At 35.4% G+C, this 18841-nt stretch overlaps 1 long non-coding RNA gene across 2 annotated transcripts in view; it reads left to right on the top strand.

The window, feature by feature from the left end:
* LOC123618181 (uncharacterized) overlaps positions 1-18841 on the top strand; it is a 538073-nt gene that overhangs the window by 319286 nt on the left and 199946 nt on the right. For both annotated transcript variants that reach the window (XR_012504508.1, XR_012504507.1), the window contains exon 5: positions 5344-5397. This is a non-coding gene — a long non-coding RNA (uncharacterized LOC123618181). The remainder of the gene's footprint in view (positions 1-5343; positions 5398-18841) is intronic.

Genomic DNA, 18841 nt, shown 5'->3' with positions numbered 1-18841 from the left:
TCACCTCAGTGAGTTATACTCTAACCAGCTATTTACAATTCCAGTCTCTCTTTGAACCACCTCCCTCTTGCACTCCCCTTATCCTGTTCTTGTTTCATTTTCTTCTTTCTTCATAAAACTTACCAGTTTTAATATTCTGTCTGGTTCAGTGTAGTTCCACTACCCACATGTGGCCTTTAAAATACAAAGTTTCATTAATTAAGTGTAAATACAATTTCTAAAGTATTTATTCAGTAGCACTAGCTATGTTCTCAGTGCTCAATAGCCACATATAGTTACTGTCTACCGTATTGTACATTGTATGTATTACAGGACATTTCCATAATTGCAGAAAGTCAAATAGGACAGCACTGTACTGTATAATTTGTATTTACTGCCATTCAACTAGGATGCACGCTCCATAAAGGCATGCCCTGAGAACAGAGTAGACCTTCAATAATATTTATTGAATGAATGAAATGTAGGAACATAATGAGAAGTTATGATAAGAATAACATATTAAGCAATCTGAACTTGACTAGATTGTATACAGCACACACTCCATAGTACTCAGTAGACACGCAGGAAAACTAGGAGATTTAGAATGAGAAATCTGAAAATCCTGAAAAGAAAAACTATTTTTCTAAGGTCATTGTAATGGAATGAATATTGACGAGTCTGATTTATGTCTCCCTGAAATAAAGAATTTGATAAACCCGCCAGGTGGATGTCAAGTTTGACTGAGAATTCTTAGCAGTGAGTTTGGAGATAGTCAGATTTGAAAATCATGGCAGAGATTTGATTTAAGTACCCTGAGAATATGAGCTTATCAAATGAGTCTATGCCGGTAGAAAGTAGAGGAAAGTTGAAAACAGAATGTTGAGAAACACACCAAATGTTAATCAAGAAGGAATTTTTTCCTTGTTTTTTTAGGTGCAGATTTCAAAAAGCCCTTTGGAATAAAGACAACTTTATTCTGTTAACAAAATTGCATTATACAAACGTGACCACAATAAAAAATTAGAAGATGTGTTTCCATCACAGTTAGTAAATGAGTATCTCTAATTGAGTTAGTCTCTTATCATTAACAATATACAAAGAGAAATATTCATGTGCACCATTTTTTATTTGGTTATTTAATAATTTTAGCAGTACATTTTAGTTCTGTTTATTCTTTAATAATCTTATTCCTAGACACTCTTAGGCATATTCTTTAAGAAATTGGCCATACTTCGTATCAAATCAGTGTGAAAATAGAGGGTATTTTAATAAATGAATATATAAGATCTACCTCAGCAGAAATATGAGAGGCCCTTACTTGTTAGTGTATAGTGGGGTATATGTTTGTATACATGTATGTATGTATTTTTATTGAAATATAATTGACATGTAACATTTTGTAAGTTCAAGGTGTACAATGTGTTGATTTGGCACATTTGTATATTGCAATATGATTACCAATGTAGCATTAGCTAGCACTTCCATCATGTCACATAATTACAGTTTCTTTTTTATGGTGAGAACAATGAAGATCTAGTCTCTTAGCAATTTTACAGTTTATAATACAGTATCATTGACTATAATCACTATGCTGTGTATTGGATCCTAAGCACCTATTTATCTACTAGTTTCTAGTTTGTACCCTTAAACAACATCTCCCCAATTTCCCACAGGCCCAGTAACCACCATTCTACTCTGTTTTTATAAATTCATTTTTTAAAATTCCATATGATGTCATATAGTATTTGTCTTTGACATGTCACTTGCATAATACCCTCAAGTTCCATCCATGTTGCCACAAATAGCAGGATTTCCTTCTTTTTTAAGCCTGAATAATATTCCACTGTATATGTCTTTGCTATCCTTTCATCCATTGAGGGATGCTTAGGTTTTTTCCATATCTTGGCTATTGTGAATATTGCTGCCATAAACATGGGCGTGCATACATTTCTTTGATATCCTGTTTTCATTTCCTTTGCATATATATCCAGAAGTGGGATTGCTGAAGCTGTATATCAAATAAGGGATTGATAGCCAAAATGTATAAAGAATTCACACAACTCAATCACAAAACCACAAAAATCTGATTTAAAAATGCACAGAGGAAATGAATCAACATTTTTTCCGAAGAAGATATCCAAATGGCCAACAAGTACATGAAAAGATTCTCAACATCACTAATCATCAGGGAAATGAAAGCAAAACCACAATCAGCTGTCACCTCACACCTGTTACTATGGCTGTCATCAAGGAGACAAGGAATTAGACTCAGAGGTATTATGTTTAGTGAAATAAGCCAGACAAAGAAAGACAAATACTCTACGTTATCGCCTATATGTGGACTCTAAAAAAGAAAACAAACTAGTGAATATAACAAAAAAGAAACAAACTCACAGATATAAACAACTAATGGTTACCAGTGAGAAGAGGAAAGGGAGAGAGGCAAAACAGGAGTATGGGATTAAGAGGTACAAACTACCATGTATAAATAAGTTACAAGGGTATATTGTACAACATGGGGAATAGAGCCAATATTTTACAATAACTATAAATAGAGTATAACCTTTAAAAATTATGAATCACTCTATTGTACACCTGTAACTTATATAAAATTGTACATCAACTTTACTTCAATAAAAGAATTTAAGAATAAGTAAATAAAATAAGCTATCAGGGTATATTGTATAGCACAGGGAACATAGCCAATATTTTATATTAACTGTAAATGGAATATAATCCTTAAAAATTGTGAATCAGTATGTTGTACACCTGAAACATAATATTGTAAATCAACTCTACCTCAATTAAAAAAAAAAAAGACAAGATAACAAATGTTGGCAAGGATGTGGAGAAAAGGGAATCCTTGTGCACTGTTGGTGGGAATTTAAACTGGTTCAGCCACTTTGGAAAATAGTATGGAGGTTCCTCAAAAAATTAAAAATATTGTATAATGTTTTTATTAACATTTGAGGGAATTTTCTGGCATTAAAAGCAAGAAAACTTCTCTGATATGTACACTTTATATATTCTGGATAGCACTATTTTGTTACACATACAACTTGCAGATAATTCTCCAGGTCTGCAGTTTACCGATTTTCTTAATTGTGTCTTTTGATGAGCAAAAGTTTTGATTTTGATGAAATCTAAAGTAAAAATTTTTTAATCTATTATGGTTTTTTCCCCTGTGTCTTAGCTAAGAAAACTTTGCTTATTCCTATAAGATATTCTCCTATGTTTTCTTTATAAAGTTTTATATGTTTAGCTTTTTCATAGTTAGGTCTATGATCTATCTTATATTAATTTTTGTGGACGTTGTGAAGTTTATTTCTTTTTCCATATTTAAGTTATTCCAGCATCGTTTGTTGGAAAGACTTTCTTTTTCCTATTGATGTATATGTGTATGTGTGTGTGCATGCATGCACACGTGTACATGTGAGTGCCTTGGTCAGATATCACTTATCTGTATAAGTGAAGGTCTATTTCTGTACTCTCTGTTCTATCACATTGAACTATTGTCTTTCATTATGCAGTGATTACCATAACTTTATACTGGGGCTTTAAGTCAAGTTATATAAATTCTCCTATATAGTTATACTTTTTAAAGTTTATTTTCAGTCCTTTACATCTTCGTATATATTTTAGATTCAACACATTAATTTCTGTAAAAAATACCTTGCTTGGAAAATTATTCAGATTGAATTTAATCTATATGTCAATTTGGAGAGAATTGACAACTTGACAATATTAAGTCCTCAAATCCCATAGGCATGGTATCTCTTCATTTATTTAAGTCTTCATTAAGTTTTCTTTTCAATGTTTTGTTGTCTTTATGATTGAGATCATGAATATCTTTTATGAAATTCATTTATCAGTATTTTAAGTATTCCCATGTTATTGTAAATGTATTTTTTTTCACTTTTTAAATTGCTAGTGTATAAAAGTACAAATTATGTTTGTTTATTAATCCTCCATCCCATGGCCTCATTAAAATCACTTTTTATTTGCAGTTTTTTTTGGGGGGGGATTAGTTTTATTTATTTGTTAATTTTTTTTAACGGAGGTACTGGGAATTGAACCCAGGACCTCTTGCATGCTAAGCACACACGCTACCACTGAGCTATACCCTCCCCCCTTATTTGTAGTTTTTAAATGGATTCCTTAGGGTTTTCTACATAAATAGTCATGTCATCTGAATAAATACAGTTTTTCTTCTTTTTGAGTCTTTATGCTTTCTGTTTCTTTGTTTTTCCTTCACTAACTAGTAACTGCAGTGTGAATTGAATGGAGAGCAGAACCTGCCTTCTTCTGAATCTTAGGGGAAAAGCATTCAGTATTTCCGAATTAAGTATAACGTTAGCTGTACGTTTTCAGTAGGTTTAGGGTTTTTGCTCTTGAGTTGTATTTCTCTGTTTCCACACTTAAATAGCAAAATTTTATTATACAGTGCACATTGTGGATGAGATGTAGAGATTCTGGATTCCATCTCTCTTATTATTGTTCTAACTGGAAGTTACTTTGAATCAATTGAATCCCAACTCTATACCTGCCCAGACCACACCTTAACCCCAGACTCCATGATGGGCAGCAGCTCCAACTGTTCAGTTCTTTCAGCCTTTCGGCTGTTGTTTGCTCTACCATGCATGCCACGTTCAGGGACTATCTAAGAATATAGGCCAAATTTATGTTTATCTGAGGACTGCTCCCTCCTGTGGCTCCCTCCTTCTGGACTTCCCCATCCCCTTTCCCCTGTTTGGTACACGCCAGACTCTTCTGACTCCTCAGGTCAGTAACACTCCTTTTGTTCTAGCAGCCTCCCTCCCCATAGCTGGGTAGTACTCTCAGGCAAGAAGCCTTAAACTCAGTAATTTTACTCAAAGCTCTTCCCTTTCCTCCAGTTTTTGTTTCATTTTGGCCATTCTTGAGTGCCTTCAAGTAGTTTTTACCCCAGTTTATAATGGTTTTCTGCAAGAAGGTGATTCTGAAAGAAGCTACTCAACCATGACCCAAAGTGAAACAACTGTGACTAATATTTCTTTCTGTGTAGTTAAATCTGTCTTTAAATCTAGTTGAATGTATTGATTATTCATTTATTATATAATACTTTCTTTGATTTTGTCTATTCAAGTTCTCTGCATTTTCCATTATATTATCTTGAATTCTCTGTATGTATTATCTGAACAACTAGCTCAAAACTTATTTGAAACAAGAAACAAATATTATATGTATTAATGTCATTTATGCCATGCTTAGCTGATCACTTTACATATTATATAAAGGTTCATCAAATAGACCTTCATTGGTTTGCTTCTAGAATTTGAATGCTAAGCAGCTGATTTATTTATTTATTTATTTTTTACCTATCAGAACCGTATTTTGTAAGAGAACGGTGCTCCAGGAGAAAGAGAGACATGTCTTAATGTAAGTTCATTATTTATTTATTCTTTATTATATGAACTTTACTATGGAATTCATAGAATAATGTTATGAGTTTTGATATTAATAATAAAGGTAATCTGTCTCAGCCATCTCAGACTTTTTAAATTCAATCACCTTTAGAGAAACTATTTCATCCGAAGGTAAATCATTATCAAAATGTTCTCTCTACATGGGCATTATAATGCAAATACTGAAATTCAAATTATCAGTTGCCTTCTTGTGGTTTAATAATCATAACATTTTTATTTCTAGGTCAAATGCCATTGACTTCAACTCATGAGATTATGAAACGAATTAATTTAGAGTGTGTGCCAGAATGAAAGGGAGGGTAGTAATGGATCAGGCTAAGTGAAGCTATAAAAATAAAATCATGCCAGAGTGAAGAAGAGTTAAAATATGCTGAATTCCTTTCCATTTTGGGTTTAATATTAGTTCAGCTCATTAGGTAGAGAATGGATTAGGCTAATCCCAACTGTAATTATACATTCTATCAGGCATATAAAGGTAAACGAGAGAGCGTGTCTGCACTGCCATAAAATTCAAATTTGAGATCATCAGCACAACAGAATTAAGCTATCACTGAATGACATTCATTATGCAGCAGAAGCCTAAAGCAGATGGAACTAACTCATTGTTGGCTGTATACTAGATGTCAGGAAACAAATATATTTAGCTAACTTCTCAGATTGTAGCAAAGTACTTCTATGGTAGCTGTACTGACAGTCTTTTAGATAATGCACATCAGAACTTGAAACCAGTATTTTCTACCCCTGGAGGAAAGCAAGTAGAAATCAAAATGATTATGTTATAATACTCTGTTCTTTAACAGTGTACATTTGGGACTAAGCCTTAGATATCTATTCGTGATATGGTGACTTCAGAACATGTTCTTTTTTTTATTGAAGTATAGTTGATTTACAGTGTTGTATTAATTTCTGGTGTGCAACATGGTGATTCATCTATACATATACATATTCCTGTTCATGTTCTTTTTCAATATAGGCCATTACAAGGTATTGAGTATAGTTTCCTGTGCTATACAGTAGGACCTTGTTGTTTATCTATTTTATATATAGTAGTTAGTATCTGCTAACTATGATATATCTGCCAAATGATGCAACCATCATCATAAACCAGTTATAGAACATTCTAATCCTTCCAATAAGATCCCTCATGCCCATTTACAGTTAATCTTCATTATCACCCCCTAGCTCTGGGCAAATCCTGAACTCTCAATTTATCCCTCCCTACCACTTTTCTCTCCTAGTAACCATAAGTTTGTTTACTATCTCTGTGAGTCCATTTCTGTTTTATAAATTAGTTCAATTGTGACTTTTTTTAAAAAAAATTCCACATATAAGTGATATTCTATGATATTTTTCTTTATCTTTCTGGCTTACCTCACTTAGTATGATGATCTCCAGGTCCATCCATGTTGCTACCGATGGCATTATTTTATTCTTTTTATGGCTGAGTAGTATTCTATTGTATAAATATACCACAGCTTCTTTATCGAGTCCTCTGTCGATGGTCATTTAGGTTGCTTCCATGTCTTGGCTATTATAAATAGTGCTGCTGTGAACATTGGGGTGCATGTATCTTCAGAATATGTTCTTATTTCTCAAGTTACTCATCATTAAAAGAAATAAATTTCAAGTTTTAAGTTTAATTTACAAGTTAAATTATGTATTGCAAAGTTCAAAAATAGTTTACTTATTTGGGTCTTCTCCACATTTGATTTTTCCAACACATCTCATATTCTGTTTCTCAATCACTGTAGCAGTTGAGTCAAATATTTTTCTGGTACTGTTATAATTCCCCTACTTACTTTAGGTGACGACTTTCCTTCCATTCCAAACACCCACAAACATTATCATATTTCAAGTCCTACCTCAAACTGTTGCGACTCAAGATTTCAGGCCAGTGTAAATGAGAAAAAAAAATTTTGGTTGAGAGCATCATGCATATAGTTGATGAGTGAGCAGAGTTGTATATGTATGACAGAGTTAATGTATGTACTTAGGTACATATGTGTGTATATAGGTACAGGTGTATTAGAGGGCTTAGTTCAAATACAGTGTTGCTCTAATTTAATCTTAGCTGGTACACTTAATAATTAAAAAAACATTAAAAAGCATAACCACTATCTTGATGTCAATCATATACTGTTTTGTATTATGGTTAAGTGAGGACATGGCATGGCTTCTCTCCAAGACAGTCGTAATGGCTAATTCCTTAATTTTCCCACAGCTATGGTTTATAAGAAACATTTGTGAGGAGTAATTAAATAGAGACAGAGTCAGCTTTGAAGAGGGAACATTTGTTTTCATTAGATCTTGACATTTAGTGGCAAAGCTGGTATGCACATTTGAACAGTGGAATTGTTTTTAAAAATACCAGTAGCCAAGGTTGATTGACCTTTTTACTCTGTGCCTGATGCTGTGCAAAATGCTTTGCATGCATTGCATTACCCCCTTTATTTTTCCCCTAACTTTAATTTTTCGTATTTGTAACTATTCAGTGATTTTTAGGAACTTTACCAAATGATGCAACCATCATCATAAACCGGTTTTAGAACATTCTAATCCTTCCAATAAGATCCCTCATGCCCATTTACAGTTAATCTTCATTATCACCCCCTATGTCTGGGCAACCACTAATCTACTTTCTGCTTCTATAAATTTGCCTTTTCTGGACATCATATAAATGGAATCCTACAATATTTAATCTCTTGTGTTTGGATTTTTCCACCTAGCATGTTTTTGAGTTTCATCCATGTTGCTGCATGTATCAATACTTCATCCCTTTTTATTGCTGAATGGCATTCTGTCATATTGATATGCCACTTTTTGTTTCCATCCATCAGTTGATGGACATTTAAGTTGTTCCCTCTAATTTAGGCCATTGTTTCGGGCCATTGTGAATAAAGCCGCCATGAATATTATTGTACAAATCTTTGAGTGAACATATGCTTTCATTTACTTTGGATAGATACCTAGGGATAGAATTGCTGTGTGGTATTGTAACAGAAGTATTCTTAAGGATAGATTTTGTTTTCAAATGCAGGACAGATGCTGATTCTACTTAAATAATCCAAATTCATCTTGATATAGTGTCCAGGAATAGAGCTCCTATCTAAAAATTCAGATACCTGGAAATCTTTAAATTCATTTGTACAGGCACACAAACACACACACACATACATATCTTATTTAATGGATATTTAATTGTTATATGTCTTTTTTTTTTTTTTTTTTTTTTTGCTGAAGGAAAGAAACGTGGTACTATGAGAGGGAAAGGTTCTGGACTTGAGTGCAGGAAATGATCTGTGATGACTTCACTGGGGAAATAAATGTCTAAGTCAATATCACAGGATGAATATGAGTGAGCTAGACGAAGAGACACTTAGAAGAGCATTTCAGTTAGAGGGAATAGCATGTGAAAAATCATTGGGGCAGGAGGGAGGTTGAAGATTTTTGAGGAATGGGAAGAAAGACAATATGGCTGGCATTTTTGTCAATGAGAAGACAAATTGAGTCTTGGTCTCAAGGGTTTGCTGTTATTCCCAAAATCAGTGAAACTCACTGATGGGATATACAGGTAGGTGACAAAATCAGATAATCTTGTCTGCATTGGAAAATAGTGGTAAATCAGGATTCGTAGTGCATGCTGGGAGACCACTTATAATCTAGCTGGGTATTCTTCTCTCACTTGAATGGGCTTTTTTTTTTTTTTTTTTTTTTTTGAGGGGGAAGGAAGGTATGATACCTATCATGTTGATGTACTGAACAGGAAAATACACTAGTCATTGCTGGTTTGTTAAGTCATGTGCCCTGTGCCCAAGGCAGGTGATATTAGACATACAGTGAGTGATCCCAAAATATATGATAATGGATCTGTTGGCAAAAACAATTATGCAAATATAAAATCAAAGCATAAAGACATATATATAAACTTTACTTGTAATTCATAAAACAATAAGCTTCATATCAAAGAGAACAACTAAATATGAACTCGTGATTATGTACAGTATTGTCCATTGGATAACTGCAATTTGTAAATGCCCAATATTTGTATCACTAGTGGTGATAATAATAACATTATTAGCTACCAATTATTTAATGCCAGCTCTGCCAGCTACTCCAAAAACTTTATATAGCTAATCCTCAAAATAACATTATTGAGTAGTTATTTTAAACCCCTTTTTTAAGATTATAAGTGGTTTTTTGTTTTTTTTTTTTTATGACTGGTCCTAATGTTCAAATAAGTTCAGTATCAAGGGTAAGATTTTTTGGACACATCTACTAAAAGAATAAGACATTTGAATGATAATCTTAGATGCTTTAGGTAAGATTCTCCATCCCTTTTAGCAGAGAAGAAGTTCACCTGAATGTTTTATTTTATTCATTTGTTTTTTTAATGGAGGTACTGGAGACTGAACCTGGGACCCCCTGCGTGCTAAGCACACGCTCTACCACTAAGCTGTTGCTGCTCCTAGATGAGAAAACTAAGGTTCAGGAAGATGAAATGTCTTGCCCCAAATCTCACAGGTAATAAATAATGGAACAGGTTTCCCAGTAATGTTCCATGTGTAACCCCAGGAAATATGCTTACTGGATCTACTGTTTTGCATCCGTCCAAGTGCTTTGTAAAATGAAAGTTATATATTTCAAAACCAGTTCTCTAGCAAATGAAATATAAGTCATAGAGAGGTTTTAAAGTGGCATTTCAAAGGCCTACCTTTCATCCCATTTCTCTCTGCCAGGCTCTCTACCTTGGATGAAGTAATTCATACTCAGAAAAATATAGTAAGCTACCCTGTCATTAATAAGTAAATGGACCTCTGGAAGCGAGCAATTTTTATTTTCCTTCCTGCCTATCAGTTTGACAAGGCCAACTATTCAATGGGCCATTTGTTATAGGTCTAAAATTTATCTTAAGGATATAAATTGGGAAAAGATAAATAGAATGAAAGGCAAATGACTTCCAAATGAAAAAAGATGGAAGTACTCAAGGCAAAGAAATGGACCATTTTGGATCCTATAATTAACAGGAAATAATTGAATATTTCATAGTCATCTTGAACATTCTGTTTTCTATATTAAAGTTAAGATTGTACTTATAATCACATAAAATCTCCCTCCCATTTCTCTAGTTGCTAATATTATTTCTAAAGTAGAATATTTCTTGCTGGCACTATATATTGAAAGAATACACACAGATTTTTCTCAAATTTAGCAATGGATTTTAGAAGCAGCAAATGCTAAAACTTACAGACTTGTCATCTACTGATATTCATGGTCATAAACTAGGCAATATTTCCAAAGAGAAAAAGATTACTTTTGTAGCTCTTACTTCCTTTTTTTTTTTCCTTATTAGAAATCCAAATAGAGCTTAAAATAAAACCTAAGTTTAAAATTCTGTTAGATTTTTGCCAGTGGGCTTTTATGCAAATGGCCAATTGTAGGCCTAATAGCTAAACAAGAGTGAGAAATGCTAACAGAGTTCACTTGAGCCATGTCAATGAATGTTCCTTTTGACAATAAATAATGACAGATGGCTACCTTTTTAGTGACAGTTTCTAACTGTAATGGTTTGACACTTAAAAAGAGCACTTCCCTAATGACACAAGAATGCCCTTGTCTGAAAATGATTTGAACATCATCCTTTTTATAATACGACTATTAATGGATGCTAAATGAATTATTTTCAAAACAAGTATTTCAGTTGAACCTGACAGATTGCCTCATAGGCAATCTATAAGAATTGTTGCAGTAAATGTGTGTTCTGCCTTGCAAAGATGTCAGTGCCTGTGGACCATTTTTCTTTTTTCTTCTAGTTTTAGCGAGATATAATGTACAAACAGCACTGTTGAAGGTGTACAGCATAATGGTTTGACTTACCCACATCATGAAATGATGGCCACAATAAGCTTAGTGAACATTCATCATCTCATATAGATACAAAATGAAAGCAATAGAAAAAAAATATTTTTCCTTGTGAAGAGAACTCCTAGGATTTAGTCTCTTCACAACTTTCACGTATAATATACAGCTGTGTTTAATAACATTCTTCAATTGTAAATTGTGAAAATGTCTGAATAAAAGATGCCTTTGAGTGTTAGAAAAAAGAAGTGCTTAAGAGTGATTCAGATCACCTATTTTAACCTTTTCTGTCCAATATATTTATTCATTTGGAACCATCCCTGGGGTTCTGGCATGAATTTGTTTCAAAAGAAACTAACTCCTCTGAACTGTATATACTGGAAGAAATGAAGTGGAACATTTAAATGAGGACATTTCCAGGCAATGAATTATCTTCACAATATGGAGATAATAGGTTCCTAGTGCTCTAAAGAGGAGGGTCCTGAAAGAGTTATTGCCATGTTGGGAAAAATCATGGTTAAAGTTATCAAACACCAACTTACTTTGTAAGAAAATGAGCTTCAAACTTAGCTTCATGAGTTAAAAGAAGTGAACAGAGAATCTACTGATTTTTTTCATGAATAATTAAGCAGCAATCATTTATAGTTACTGTCCTGGAATTTACTACAACAATAGCAGAAGGAAAGCTACCTTGTACGTCTTTACAAGTTTTAAAAATAGAATTTTAAACTGTAAATAGCATGGCACTGAAACATTTTAACCAGTTTGAATTCAACCCCATAATAAAAACTAAACTAGACTAATTAATGATAGCTATCAACCATTCTAAATTCAGAATTAAACTTAGCGAGTAATTATTCTGAAACATGCACAAAATATATTTTAAAGACTGACCATAATCAATCACCAGGTGTCTATTTGCCTGTAAGGATGAAGTACATTCTAACATTCAACCATCTGTCAGTCAACATTATTTATTGAATACCTGCTGTGTATGGAATAGTTAACCTAAAAACAAATCAATCACAAAAAAGTCAAGATTTTAATACTGAATACAAGCAAATGAAAGCACTGTCAGTTTCTGGTCAGTTTAATAAGAAGTTGCTTCACCATTTGCATTTATATGTATACTTAGTCCTTCCATAGTTATTTGCTTAGACTATGAATACAGGCCTTTTATTAGAAAGTCAAAATATATGGTATGCAAGTATCATCAGCAACTGCCTTATAGCTAGGAGTATCCCGCTATCTCTCCACAACATTTAGTAGGAGGATTTTCCTGTATCACCTAATGTGTCATTAATTAAAGGATTAACATTGGCCTACCACCCAATTATCCTTAGGTAAGATGCAATGTGGTAACTTCTCTGCATCATCATAATGTTATTACCGATATTCTGAGTGAGCATTGTTGAGGAGGAAAAAATTTCCCTCTACCCTTCTAGGTTCTTCTGGCTGATCTAAGAATTAAATTAACATGAAACAGGAGAAATGGAAGTTTAATAAACATGTATACATGGGAGAGACCCAGGAGAACTGAGTAAGTTGGCAACACCATCTCAGGCCAAAGACAAAAGAGGATGTTGGGGGTAGTGATTTGGGACTTAAAAGAGGAGGAAGGCAGTTCACAGGGAGCTGGAAAAGCAAACGCTTGATAAACACATGTTTGCTCGGCCAGGCAGAGACAATGGGACACGGAGTGGACTCTATTAAATTCCATGTCCATAATGGGCATTTAATGTATTTTAGCTCTTTTATTTATTTTGCTACTATCTCCAGTTTAAAATGCAACTAGAAGGGGAGTGTATAGCTCAGTGGTAAAGTGTATGCCTAGCATGCATGAGGTCCTGGGTTCAATTCTCAGGACCGCCATTAAAACAAATAAATAATAAATCTAATTACCGCCCCCCAAAAAAACACAACTCGAAGGACAACCAATCACAAAAAGCCAGCAAGGCTTTAAACTACAGCCAATCAAATAATTCCCTTTAAAATGCAACTAGAAACCAATATTAGGGTATTATAATGTGGGCTGTTAGAATAAAAGTGTCCCACCCCGGCAATGAGGATACTTAGAGGCTAGACTTTGCAAAGTGGGTGGTTCACTAGTTTAAGCTGGGAAGAAAGGAAGAAGAGAGAAGGAAACAACGAAGGATCAGCAACTGTTTGAATCTGCCATTTGGAACTCAGGGAAGGTCAGGGAGGCTGAATGAAGCCTAGCCTATTTCCCACAAACAAGAAATGGGGGACATGGAAGAGACTTGCACCCGGGAGGGCCCCACGGGGTCCTGCTCTGTTTCACTGTTCCCTCCCTCATCTGAGTTACTCCGGTTAATCCAAGATTCAGCTCAGGTGTCTCCTTTCCTAAAGCATTTCCTAATCTCTCATTTAGGGAGAAGAAATAACAAATGTACCGCATTTAGGCATTTGAAAGTCTGTTAAAAAAGAAATATCAGGCCCCAAATAGAGTCATTTACCCCCCATGACAGCAAATCAACACTTAATTGCAGTTTTGACTTTCCTCAGATAGGTAATTTTACTCAACCAGTCTGGAATTTTCTGATCAGCTTCAATAAAATGATCTGTCACATAGGCCCTCTCCACCCCCCAGTGGAAGAAGAGGCAATCTGCATGATAAAACCTTTGCCATTGCCTTTCCCCTCAAAAGATGTCCTGGCCTAAATTTTTTTTTTCCTTTTACTAATAGCTCCCTTGCCAAACTCTTCTTCCTATAAAAACCTTCCATATTGTACAGTCCCTCGAAGTACCCCTCTAGTTGTTAGTGTGAACGAAAACTACTGTAAACCGCATCAGTTAACAAAGGATGCTGATGCCATCAAGTCATCAGCTGCTGCCCCCTCCCCCCACCCCATGAAGACAAGCCTGCAGCCCAGCCTCTGCAGCCACTCACAGTGGTGCCCTCTGAGGGGACTCAGAATAAGAAAGGACAGGATACTGGCCCTAGATAGCTAGGTGTTTGTCAAAGGAATGAATTCAATGAGCCCAAATGTTTGCTTCCTCCCGTACATAAAAAAGCACTAAATTCTTTAACTTGAGATGTCTGGTTTTCTTTAGTTAACAAGTCATCTTTTATTGTTCCAACTACCTGGTCTTTGTTGTAAAGCTCCTGTATATCCTAGCTCCTCCCCCACCTCTTAGGAGCAGTCCCTCAGAGCGACCTGAGAGGCTATCATCCCGGCTCGAGTCCTCCCGCCAAATACAACATAACTCTCAACTTTTAGGCTAACGCATTTATTTGTCAACATTAGATAGGATGCTTGCCTAATTCATGAATCGCCTAATAAAGCCAATTTGTTTCTTAACTGTTCTTTATTCTGGAAGGTGCATAGGTATACAGTGTCATGATATACAAAATGAGATCTAGACACGTACATGCTATGGTGATTGGATTCGATGAAATAATTTTGGCTACTAAAGCCCTTAAGGAAGTAATACAGGGAAGTTTTCTCAAATATGAAAAGAGAATGGTTGAATGGTCCATTACTTTTAAATGTGGTCTTTCATATTTGAGCTGCTGTGGTGTTACTAGTTCTATGTGTACAGTGATATTCTGAGAGTCATGTTTTATTTCTGATAATAGACTATGTGTATCTTCCTGATATTTTAATACAGGGATGCCAAATTAAGTATAGTCCTAATGTTCAAAATGTAATTGACTTTAAGCAATTTCAAATAATATCTTTTGTGGGGGGTGGGGATAGCTCTGTAGTAGAGTGCCTTCCTAGCATGCACAAGGTCTTAGGTTCAATCCCCGGTACCTCCACTTAAAAAAAATAAGTAAGGAAATAAACCTAATTACCTCCTCCCCTAAAAAAAAAAAAAAAAAAAAAAAGCATAAGTCAAGTAATATGTCTTAGTAGCCACCTCATCATTAAAACATATTTCCAGAGTAAACTGTTTCTCTACCCATCTCTCCCACTACCCTCCGGCATGTTTGCATCTTATTCATGGATGCCATTAGCAATGGTGTTGTATTCTCTAAAACTTCTCTACAAGAGGGGCTAGATCTTTGGATTGTTTTTTCTACTGGAAAGTTACTTTCAATGACCAGTTTGGGCTTTAAATTTTAAAAAGTTATCAGCAAATAGCCATTTAGCTTTTTCCCTCGAATGTGACTTAACAGGCTATCATGAACATTCATAGCTAACTCCTTCCAGAGAGCTTTGATTTCTGCCCTTTCACAGATTTACAAACTTTAGTGTTCTTCTAGGCTAACACATTTCTGCAGGTGGTTTATTATTTTAAAAAAGAACCAATTCACGTGAAGTTGAAAAGATAATTTCCAAAGGAAAAATTCAAGCCCTGAAATATGCAACCTATAAAATAGGAAAAATTCCATGAGATAAAAAGTCAGCGGAAACTGTCTTTATCTGCCAATGAATTGAGTGAATCCATGAGCCTTTAAAATAAGAGAAAGGGAAAATTAAATACCATCAGCTGTTTATTTTACCAAGCATACCTAATTCTCTTTAGTTTAAATTTAAACTAAATTTAAACTGCCAATTCATTAAGGAACTGTTTCTTTTGGTTTCAACTTTTTCTTTTGTTTGTGTGTGAGTTTTTGTTTGTTTGTTTTTTAATAGCTTGAATGTAGATTTTCTCTGCTTCCCTGCCCTACGTGCCTGGTGATCTTGGTAAGGGGGAAAAAAAAAAAGAAACCATGCCCCTGATGGCATGATAATGTCGGGGAGGAAGAAATTTTCCTCTACCTCTCTAGGTTCTTCTGACTGGTCTGAGAATTCAGTTGACATGAAACAGATTAACGGGAAAATCTTACACAAGTTTAATAAGATGTGTACATGGGAGAGACCCAGGAAAACTGAGGAACTTGCCAAAATGGCGGAAGTCCTCACCTTAAATATCATCTTTAGTTGACGACTAAAGAGGATGTTGGGGGTAGTGGTTTGGGACTTCAAAGGGGAGGAAGGCAATTCACGTGGAGATAGAAAAGCAAATGTTTGGTAAACACATGTTTGCTGGGCCAGGCAGTCAGTGGAACACAGGAATTTTAACATTGCTAAATGCCTCCCTGTCTACACACCTGCTTTGTATTAAAGTATAGTTATCTATGGTGGTAACTCCCTTCCTGGAACAGGTCCTCACCTACATTGTTTTAGGTAGTTGGGAGGGTCAAAATTTTTTGGGGGTCTTTTTAGCCTTGATTGTTTTCAGCTCGAAATAATCCACATGCTAAAGAGACACAATTTTGGGGTGGCACATTGCACTACCCTACAATAACATACCTGAATTATAATTTGAAGATGATCTGTATTAGTAGTAGAATAGTTTGTCAACTAAAAGTGTGGTCCTGAGATTAGTAACATGGATATCACCTGGGATGTTTTACAAACACAATTACCTGACCACCCCCACCCTACGGAGTCAGCATCGTGGAGGGTGGGGTTCTCAGGTGTAATTGATCTAAAAATCTCTTCAGGTGATTCCAGTGCATCTAAGGCTTTGAGAAGCCCTGATCTAGCAGATGTCAGCTTTTGAGAAAAGACGCTGAAGGCGTAACTGCTTCTCCACCAATAGGAAAACCCAAGGAAGTGAGCTAAGAGGTGGGGAATCTCGTGAAAGCTAGATGGGCAAACTGGCCAGAGCACCAGAGAAGGAGAAGGGAGAGCCGGAGTACAGGAGCTCTGTGATTCTCAAAGGTAGGCTCTTGAGTTCCGCTGTGGTATTACTTGTTCTACGTGTACAGTGATATTCTGAGAGTCATGTTTTATTTCTGGTAATGGACTGTCTGTGTCTTCCTGATATTTCAAATGTTACAGGGACGCCAAAGCTGTTACATCATCGAAGTTGAGATAAATGAATTTTTGTAATCCTTTCAACCTTATTTGCTTAGAAATGTTTTTACACAAAGGCGTTATGTAACACTGTATTGCCAGTACGCAGCACTGGCGTACTTAAATGTTAAAGGGGTGCTATTAACTGTTTTATGTGTTCATGAAAAGCCAGTGGTGGTGATGGTAACTAAAATATACTTTTGTTACTGGGAGGAGGGGAATGACAATTACCTCAGTTCTTAGTCGCCTGAAAAAAATGAATTTTTAACGAGAGAAAGCGTGATACAAATAAGATTTTATTAGTAAAGTAAAAATCCTTTAAAATCTAGTACGCTCCCAAGACTTGGGAGCGGGCCAATCCAAGAGAGGAAAAATGTCGCCGCAACTTTGTTTTTCCTGTTTTTATATCTTGGCTTAGGGGGCATTTTCGTGATTGATTGATTTGTGGCTGAGGTTCTTTGGGTGCTCAGGCTGACAGCTCATTCTCCTTGTGCTCAGGCACACGCATCTCCTTTGGGCATGTTCTTACCCATGATGCACACAGACAAACCTAAGGGAAGAGGGCTCAAACTGCGATGTGAATTACATTATAATGAGCAGCGGGTCAGGTTAAGCCAGGTCCTTCTCTCTGTTGCGCAGCCGCAGTGTTCCATCCTAGCTGGCTGCTTTGCTGGCCCTCATTTAGAGAAAGTAAAAGTTTTTGGAGCCTCTTATCCTGAGCACAGGTGTACTGTTATTTTGTGAGTTGCTCCTTTCCCGTTCCCCTCCCCCTGTCCAGTGCTCATTTCTTATCTGCCTAACACTTTCATAGCATGTATTGGGGAAAAAGGGAGATTGTACAAATGGCTCAATGATTTACCCCACATTATAGCTAGAAAATTGCAGACCTAGAACTTGAATCCATACTTTTCAGTCTATGTTTAGACTTTTCACTTTCAGCCTTTGGTCCTCAAAATATGTTCCACTGAACCATCGGCATCAATGAGACCTTTTCAGGTTGTCTGTGAGTGTAAGGAAATTAATAATTATATAAAGAAATTATTTTTCTTTTTCACTGTGTTAATATTTGCACTGAAGTTACAAAAGTAACAGGATAGAACTGGCGCCTTAGGACAAATCAAGGCCTTGGTGCCAAACTGGACGCGCACTATTTTTGTTTTTAAATGCTGGTTTCACTTAGAATGATCTGGGAAAAGCAGGAAAAAGAATTTTCCGAAATCTTAGCACATCTTTTAGCATTTTGTCTGTTGACGTGGGAAGTCGAGAGAAAGCATTTCTGTTGCATACTAAAGGAAGTGATTGTCTGAAGGAAAAGCATTTATGTAGTTGTTTTGAGTTTTGAGCTGAGGTGTTTTGTCTTCCATGGAACATTATTTTTACTTGAAAGAACTCCTGACTGAGAAGTAATGGTTATTCAGACTTGGGGCATATGGAAGATAATGTCTCAAAATAAAGTGAGACTGCCACTTCAAGGAAAATGATTGACAGTATTTGTTGCCAAAGACAAAGTTTGAGATTTCATGCAAAAATCAGGAGCTTGGGAAACTTGTAAATGCTTCCATAAGCCTGACAGCTTCTTAGTACTTAAAGACTTTTCTGATGACATTACTGCAGTCATTATATCATTATAATGATTTTTATATTACATAATGAAAACTCAGTGAAGCAGAATTCTCTAGTGACCAATGCTTGATGTTACAAAATTACTCTCGTGTAAAAGATATGTTA

Source organism: Camelus bactrianus, chromosome X (assembly GCF_048773025.1).
Source record: "Camelus bactrianus isolate YW-2024 breed Bactrian camel chromosome X, ASM4877302v1, whole genome shotgun sequence".
NCBI classification, from domain to species: domain Eukaryota; kingdom Metazoa; phylum Chordata; class Mammalia; order Artiodactyla; family Camelidae; genus Camelus; species Camelus bactrianus.
The sequence above is the reverse complement of the archived record's forward strand: the minus strand, read 5'-3'. Positions and strand labels throughout refer to the sequence as shown.